This window comes from Ictalurus furcatus, chromosome 4 (assembly GCF_023375685.1).
Source record: "Ictalurus furcatus strain D&B chromosome 4, Billie_1.0, whole genome shotgun sequence".
Classification (NCBI taxonomy): Eukaryota; Metazoa; Chordata; class Actinopteri; order Siluriformes; family Ictaluridae; genus Ictalurus; species Ictalurus furcatus.
The window spans coordinates 12,698,250-12,706,618 of NC_071258.1; positions in this window are offsets into that span (position 1 = coordinate 12,698,250).

Sequence of the window (8,369 nt, forward strand, 5' to 3'; positions counted from 1 at the left end):
ATATATATATATATATATATATATATATATATATATATATATATATATATATATATTTGGTTTGATAATAACATTGTATTAGTTAGTCAGTTAATAAACAGGGATGGAGGTTTGTTATTATACACAGAATTTGGGTCTAATCCCAATTAGACCCAAAGAATATGCAATTGTGATGGATGCTATACCTAGAAATGTATTGTTTCTTCTTAACATTGACTGTAGTGAAAACCCTAACCTTCAAAAGACAACGTTTCAAATATTTGTGTTAGAAATGACATAAATAGCTAATGTTACATATCCCCCAGCTAGATTTTTTTGGTCATCAACATTTGGAGATTTAAATTGGCGTAAGGCTTGGAGAACAGCTGATAAATTCTTTGTTAATAACAAAATAAAGGAAGTTTTCATATAAAATAATGCATAGAATTTATCCTGTGATACATGTATTGGAACATTTCAAATTGAATATTGATTACTCTTTAATTATTATTCTGTAATAATGAAAAAGAAACCATTTGTCATTTATTCTTTCATTGCATTTATACAAATATATTTTGGGTTGATGTTGAAAATTTTATTAAAAGGAAACTTAACATAGTTGTAAAACTGGGTGGGGCTGATATAATGATATATGTTAATGACTGTGGGACAGAGAAGGATAAAGCATAAACCATTCAACTGCTAGTTTTAATGGGGAAGTTTCATGTACACAAAATGAAATGTGCTAAGCCAAATTATCTTCGTTTATAAGTGAATTTAAACAGTATACTGCAATACTTTGTATAAATGTAAAAAAAATTTTAAAAAAGCTTCCAGGGCTTCTCTGCAAATTCAAAGTTGATAGATAAACGGCACCTTATCCTTTATGTTTTGTTTTGTTATATAATACTCTGGCTATCTTACTTGATTTGATTACTTTTTCTGTATCTTATTATTACTTGAATAACCGAACCATTTGTACTTGATAGAAGTTATGCAATGTTGATTGTGTAATATCAATGTTATGTTTGTTCAAGCACCTATTATGGTTTTGAAATGTGCCTAATTTTGTTTTCAAGGTCTCATACAATAGATTAACATACATCCAAGGTCAAAAAACACCTTAATGTTCTCATAATTTAAACTGCAGCATTACCCCCCCCCCCACCCCCGTGTCACAAACGACTCGTTAAATGATTCGTTCTAAAGGAATCATTCTAAACTCCTCCCTTCAGAGAGCATACTCTGCTCTGATTGGTCAGATGTCCCAGTCTGTTGTGATTGGATTTGTGAAATACATGTGGATTTATGAGATTTGCAAATCATTGCATTCTGTTTGTATTTACATTAATTTACATTGTACACAGCATCCCATTTTTTTTGGAATTGGGGCTGTATAATTCTTGCACTACAATCAGGGAGAAACATAAAACATATCGCTCCAGTATCTTATTTACCGCTAGACTGAACTTAGGGATATGTTAGTGATGTGTTATTCTCATATAATGGAAACACCATGTTGAAAACACCACCAAGGGCTGCAACTCTGGTGGTATGTGGTAGCTAATCATCAGTTACTCATCACATTAAAGTTAAGTGCTTGAAATATGGGTTTGTCTAATGGTTCTACTGTTTCAGCTATTAACAATGGAGCATTTCATTGTGTTGACATATTAAATCTTACATACATACACAGTGTGTCCAGTTTGTCACCTAGGAAATATTCCTATCAGTCACTGTTGTGGAAAAATCCCTCCAATCAAAGTCAAAAAACTTCCAGAGACCACGGGTTTTGGATGGCCAAAGAAATGAAACTTTATTTAAAACAAATAAAGTGAGACCTCTGCAGATAGTCTAAATTATGTAAACACACACATGCCCTTTTTATACCTTTCTGCAATAGCGAGCTCATCATAGGCGGGGTTTTACCTATTCTCATTAAAACAGACCAATCTTCTTCACCACAATTAATTATTCATGTCTATATGATATCTTACATTTGTGGCGCATGCATAGTTAATTGCCTTTTAGTTTTATAAGGCCAAGGTTTTTTTTTTACTCTGTCCCAAATTCACTTCTATACCTTAATGAATTTCTGGCTCTCACCCAATTCACTTCTGCTACCTTAATGATTTTCTGCCTTTTGTCCCAGCCCGATACTTGAGGTCTTACCTCATCCCGATACTGGTCTGCAAGCTTCGGTTCTTACCTCATCCCGATACTGGTCTGCAAGCTTCAAAGTGGTCTTAATTGGAAAGCAGTTTCAGCGAATGTCTCAATGCTCATTTTTTGCTGTGCAGAAAGGTACACGAAAAAACAACTACTTTGCAGTAAGACACGGAATTCCTCTAACTCAGTACACCCTTAAAATATAACTTGAGTAGAAAGTTGTCTTCTTTTGCATTATGCTTCTAAATATTGATTATACATATAGATTATGCTTGTTAACTCGTATGGATTATTAGATTATGCTTTTAGATTATGCTTCCAAGTATTGATTCTAAATATTAGTTATACATATTGATTATACTTTATTAACATATCCAAATGTTAGTTGCACATATTGATTACAAATTATCAATATATTCTGTATCATTCCTCTCACAATCAAAATGCATGAAAGTGTAGAATTGTCAATGGTACTCAACTAGCATCTATATGAAATGAAATAACAGGTTTTCTTCATACATGGAGCAAACAGCATTACAATATGCTCTCAGAAATAAACTGAGATGTACCTTTAAACCTGTAATTAAAGGTACACCACATGCACTTTTCCAGAAAAAATCTTGGCGACAAGGAAAAGTGCATTTTGGTACCTTTATTTCTGAGTGTTTATGGGCAAAACTGATAGGGATGAGATCATAACTGCATAGTGTGGTGCTATAATGCACTTTTGTAAATCTGCCTCTGTGTATATAGAGTCAGAGAGCCTATAACTGGATTTCATTATGCAATTCGATATAGGACAATGGAAATAAAGTTGACTTTATTCTAGTGGAGTCTGCAGTAAAAAAAAATATCCTAAAAGACCAGGTGGTGTCTTGATAAAAGACAGAGCAATATCCAGATATCCAGAAGAAATCATCATCTTTTCCTTTCTCGTCTCTACCCAACATGGCAAGGAAAAAAACGGCGTATTGTTCTGGGAGGAAGGTTCAAATACCATGAACATTCCGAAACAGCTCAACATTCTCAGGAGTGTCCCAAGACCTCCTCCCTCTGCTTTTCTGCTCCAGATCTCTTACCTTCTCTTTCTCTCTCTTATAGTAATCAAATATCATGGTCTCTGTTGGATTTAAAACTCACCTAGCCATAATGGAAATCTCACATCTACTGACATTAACAAGTGTAGACGAAACAGCCGCCTTTATTTTTTTAATCAAGAACATTACTGTGGAGATGTGTTTCTTTTGCAGCATGCACAGAAGTCAGAGACTGAACCACAAGTGGTTTACAGTCTACACAGAAAGCACTGTGACTAATCAGACACATGGCTTCACATGCAAGTATGTTATTGTGTAGAATTTAGTGAATAAACTCAGTGTTTGCACATTTCATCAGAATGGGACCAGGGCATGCAGGATTTGCGAATGAAATGAGTTCCCTAGCAAGTATAAGATCATGGATATTACATGTTGTGGTGTGGATTTTGCCAATTCACCCCACATTTAGGAAGGAATAAAAGGAGAAGAATCTTCTCCTTCACTGCAAAACAGCATAGCTTTGTACATATGATCATCCCCCACTCCACATCCTCACACATACACACTAACGCTGAGGCATTATTTTGGATAATTTAGCGGATTGAATGGGTGCATTCATGAGCTTGCTGATGCAGCAGTTGCTACATTAGAGACAGCCGTCATGGCGAGTAGGGAGCTCCTGTGACTATTCTGCATGCTATGCAAGGAGAACGCCGACTAGACCGCGTGTTAAATTAACTCACTGTTTTAACTCCATCATGTGGCACACTGGCTTGGCTCAGGGAGGGGCCACTCCTTCCCTCCATCTGCTGTAGAGCCGCAAACAATGATGTCATTTCCTCACCAGGGCTGAGCTGGCAACTTTGGAAGCCTGAAAGAAAGCAGGGCTGATTTGCCATGAAAGGCTGCTCTTTTTTTTTTTTTTGGCTGTATAATCCAGACACTCACCTCATTCACTCATGCATAGATTTGCTAGAACAAACCTACACAAAGTGCTACACCCTGACAACATTTGCATAGTGTTCACCTAGAAGGAGAGAACGATACTATGACAAAATAGAAAGGGAGTTTCTATTTGTGAACCCGTGACTCATTGTGGTATTAACCGTCTCATCCTATTATGACGGGGTTTTTTTAGTTGCCTTATTTTAAAATGCTAGGATGCATGTGCTGCATCTGCATATAAAGTTCAAATGCGCCTATTCATTTAACAGAGAGTCGGACTGGTTAAACACTATTTGCATGCATCGCAGTCTGACAGCAGGGGCAGAGATGGAAAAATGTGAGTTTTAAAACTGCAGGGGAACCACGCCTGGCAGAAAGCTATGTTTGTAATTGGTCCTGTGAGAGACTCTACAAGACTTGTGTAGTTTTCTACAGAACAAAAATCTTTATTCATCACTTTCTGGGATACATCAGCCTTTTTGTGCAGTTTGAAACATTATAGCAGAATATAAACATCTAAACATCACTTAGAATATAATGTTTATATTGTAGAATTAGACCTTTTATGCATGCAGACATAAAGAAAAGGCCTAATGCTAATAAATATCTTTCTTCTCTTATTTCTGTATACTGGAATCTTTTCTTATAATCTCAGCAAGTTCTTTCTTTCTTCTCATCTCTCCATATTCTCTTTCCTCTCCCATTACTCTCTCATTGTCACCTTCTTTTCCATAATCCAGTCATCTTCAGTAATTGCTTTATCGTTGTTGGGTTGGCGATGGATCCAGGGCCTATCCTGAGAAAACAGGCTGTGAAGCTACTCCTGAAGTTTGTTTCAACATAAAGTTTCCTTCATAATGGAGTTCCAGGGGGCAGAGTGGCTTAGTGGTTAGCACGTTTGCCTCACACTTCCAGGGTTGGGTGTTTGATTCCCTCCTCCTCCCTGTATGCACGGGGTTTGCATGTTCTCTTCATGCTTCAAGGGTTTCCTCTGGAACTCCAGTTTCCACCCCCAGTCCAAAGACTTGTGTTGTAGGCTGATTGGAATTTCTACATAGTGTGTGTGTGTGTGATTGTGCTCTACGATGGGTTGGCACCTCATCAAGGCTGTCCCCCGCCTTGTGTCCAGAGTTCCCTAGGACAGGCTCCAGGGTCCATGCAACACTGTGTAGGATAAGCGGTACAGAAAATGGATGGATAGCGGAGTTCCATGTTGTTCAATTACCTTTCACTAATTTAGCAGGCTCCTTCACTTTAAGCTCCTTCAGGTGGTTGGAAGTGTGTTGGAAGTCTAATGACTTTTTGGTATTCAACGAAAAAACAAAACACACACATTCATATATATTGCTAGTACATAGTAGGTGTGTTTGTGGGTGGAGAGAAGCATTTGGTAAAATATATGTATTTTGTTCTCTGTTTACTCACATTAACAGTGTGCAGAGCCACAGCTCGCCTTATAGCTGTACCTACAGATTTTAGCACTGGATTCTACAACTTTCAATGCAATCTGAAAACAGCAATAAGTTTTTGCTACATCTTCGTCTCTCATTTTACGATTCAGTCTCGCCTTAAACCTGTAAAAGAGTTTCTTTGTTATAGATTTGGTTTTGAAAATCCTCCTTGTAGCTTATGTCGTTTCCATTGTAAAACATTTATTTTTTAATGTAAATAGCCCATGTAAAACCCTTTTGAACAGACACTCATAAATGGAGTTCTGCATTGTTTTTCAACCTACCTGAGTTTCAGTTTGGAGACAGTATTGTTTTACAGAAATGACAGTTATTCTCATGCTAAGTTCTTTCATTCACAAATGTAAATAGAGTAATAAATGTTCTGCATTTTGTCTCCTTTCATGCAGAATTTCAAGAGTATTTATCTGATTTAGTGTTGTTGTTTTTTTTAATAACAAATGGTGTACAGTGCCTTTACTTGAATGTATGTATTCACATTTACATTCATTTACATTCTTTCCTTTTTAAAAGATAAATAACTAAAAAAAGAACAATAATAATAATAATAATAATAATAATAATGATAATAATAAAAGATTTTTTAAAAACATCCTCTTTCCCTTTTTCCCTAACCTACAGCTAAGCAACTGTTTGCACCCACAATTCCTTGCACACTGAGCATGCGCATATATCTCCTTTAAGTGGATTTCCTGAATAAAGTATTTACATGCAACAAATTTCCATTTAACACACAAAAAATATAATAATAATAAAATTAATAGCTCACGGTGGCTTAGTGGTGAGCACGTTCGCCTCACAAACAGGTTTGATTCCCATCGTGGCCCTAGAGTTTGCATGTGCTTTTTTTGCATGTTTGCAACCCCCCGTGCTGCGGGGGTTTCCTCCGGGTACTCCGGTTTCCTCCCCTAGTCCAAGGACATGCATGGTAGGCTGATTGGCATGTCCAAAGTGTCCGTAGTGTATGAGTGGATGTGTGAATGTGTATGTGATTGTGCCCTGCGATGGATTGGCACCCTGTCCAGGGTGTACCCCACCTTGTGCCCAATGCTTAGTGGGATAGGCTCCAGGTTCCCTGTGACCCTGAAGAAGGATAAGCGGTATAGAAGATGGATGGATAAAATTAATAGTATGTAGTATCATATAGATATTGCAATATTATATTGTTACATTATTACCGTAAAATACAGCTATTACATTATTTAAAAATTCTATATTATTATTCCATATTATAAAATTAATAGTTTGGCAAATGGTTGTCCCTTCGAGTAATTAAATTTATGTTGTGAACATCAGAAATATCTACTAGTATATTTTATTCACTGTAGAAATTCAGATGTAATACTTATTACATTCTGGTCAACACCGGCTGATACACACGCCAACATGTGAATAAGGGGAGTACTGGCACTTCTTTTTTTTCCCACTTCAAACTCTGGATTTAGGTATGTGTTGTTGAAAACTGTTGTTGCAAACATCTTAAACTTATCTTAAGGTTAAATCATTATCTTATCTTAAAACAAATCATAACCTATTTAAATCGATAGTGGGATTATGGCCAAATACCAGCGTATCACTGTGTAAATGACCTCCATTATCCCCAGTAATACTATAGGTTGGCATGAAGTGAAAGGTATCTGAGTATTACTCCTAGATACTCTTGTCCTAGTTTGGCTGGGAAAGTAAATTATTGATAAACATAAGGAATAGACTGGTGTTGGAAGTGCAACTGGATATGGAAGGTTAATCACACCACATAATAGACTGTTAACTAATAGTACATGTTCAGTTACACAGGCTATCAGACAGGTTCATGCAGCTTCTATAGTGCCTTCACTGTTCTACACACAACAGTGTTACCAACTTAGTGACTTTGTTACTAGATTTTAAACCTCTTTAGTGACTTACTGAGCACACATTAGCAACTGTCCTGCGCTTGCTACAAGTTCTCCTGCTCATATCACAGCTGATGATTAGACAAGTTAAGTGAGCAGGTTCGGTCGACTCACCACCAGTGGGTAAAGCTGGGCCGAGTTACACTTTCATGAGCCTATGTTCCCAACGGCCAATCACTGATCAGCATAGTTCCATCCTTAACAATTTCTTGGTGTCTGCTTCCAGACTAATCACTACCACTGCTTCATTGTGTCTGCTTTCTTGGCAGATATGATAGTATTTTGTAACTATGTAAATAGTTAGTGTGTAGCCAGCACAGTGGAGCAAAGGGTCAAATTGCCACCTCACAGCTCCAGGGTTTTTCTTTGCGTGTTCTCCTCGTGTCAGTGTGGGTTTCCTCTGGGTTCTCTGGTTTCCTCCCAAAAGCATGCCAGTAGACAACTTGGCTAAGTAGGAAGTCAAAACTACAAAATGGGGTGGGGGGCATAGACACCAACATTCATGTTCATGTTCTCCACACCACAGAGGCCAAGCAGACTTTCCCAACTTTCCAAATAAGAATTCCGAGTTGGGTATTTTCTTTGTTTTTTCTTAGTCTGAGGTCAAAAATTGCTGCTAGGGTGAATGAGTGTGTGCAAGGTGCTTTGCGATGGACTGACACCAGATTCATTCATGGTGTATATTCCTACCTCATGCCCATGTTCCTGGGATAGGCTCCACTGTGACCCTGACCACGGTAAATCTGTAAAGTGATTATTTTAGTTTGCGGTACAGCGACTTCTCTTTTTTCATAGAAGAAAATCTTTTTCCAAGAAAAATCCTATTCTATTCTTTCCTATCCTAAGCGAATTCAGAAAACCTTTCATCCCCATGT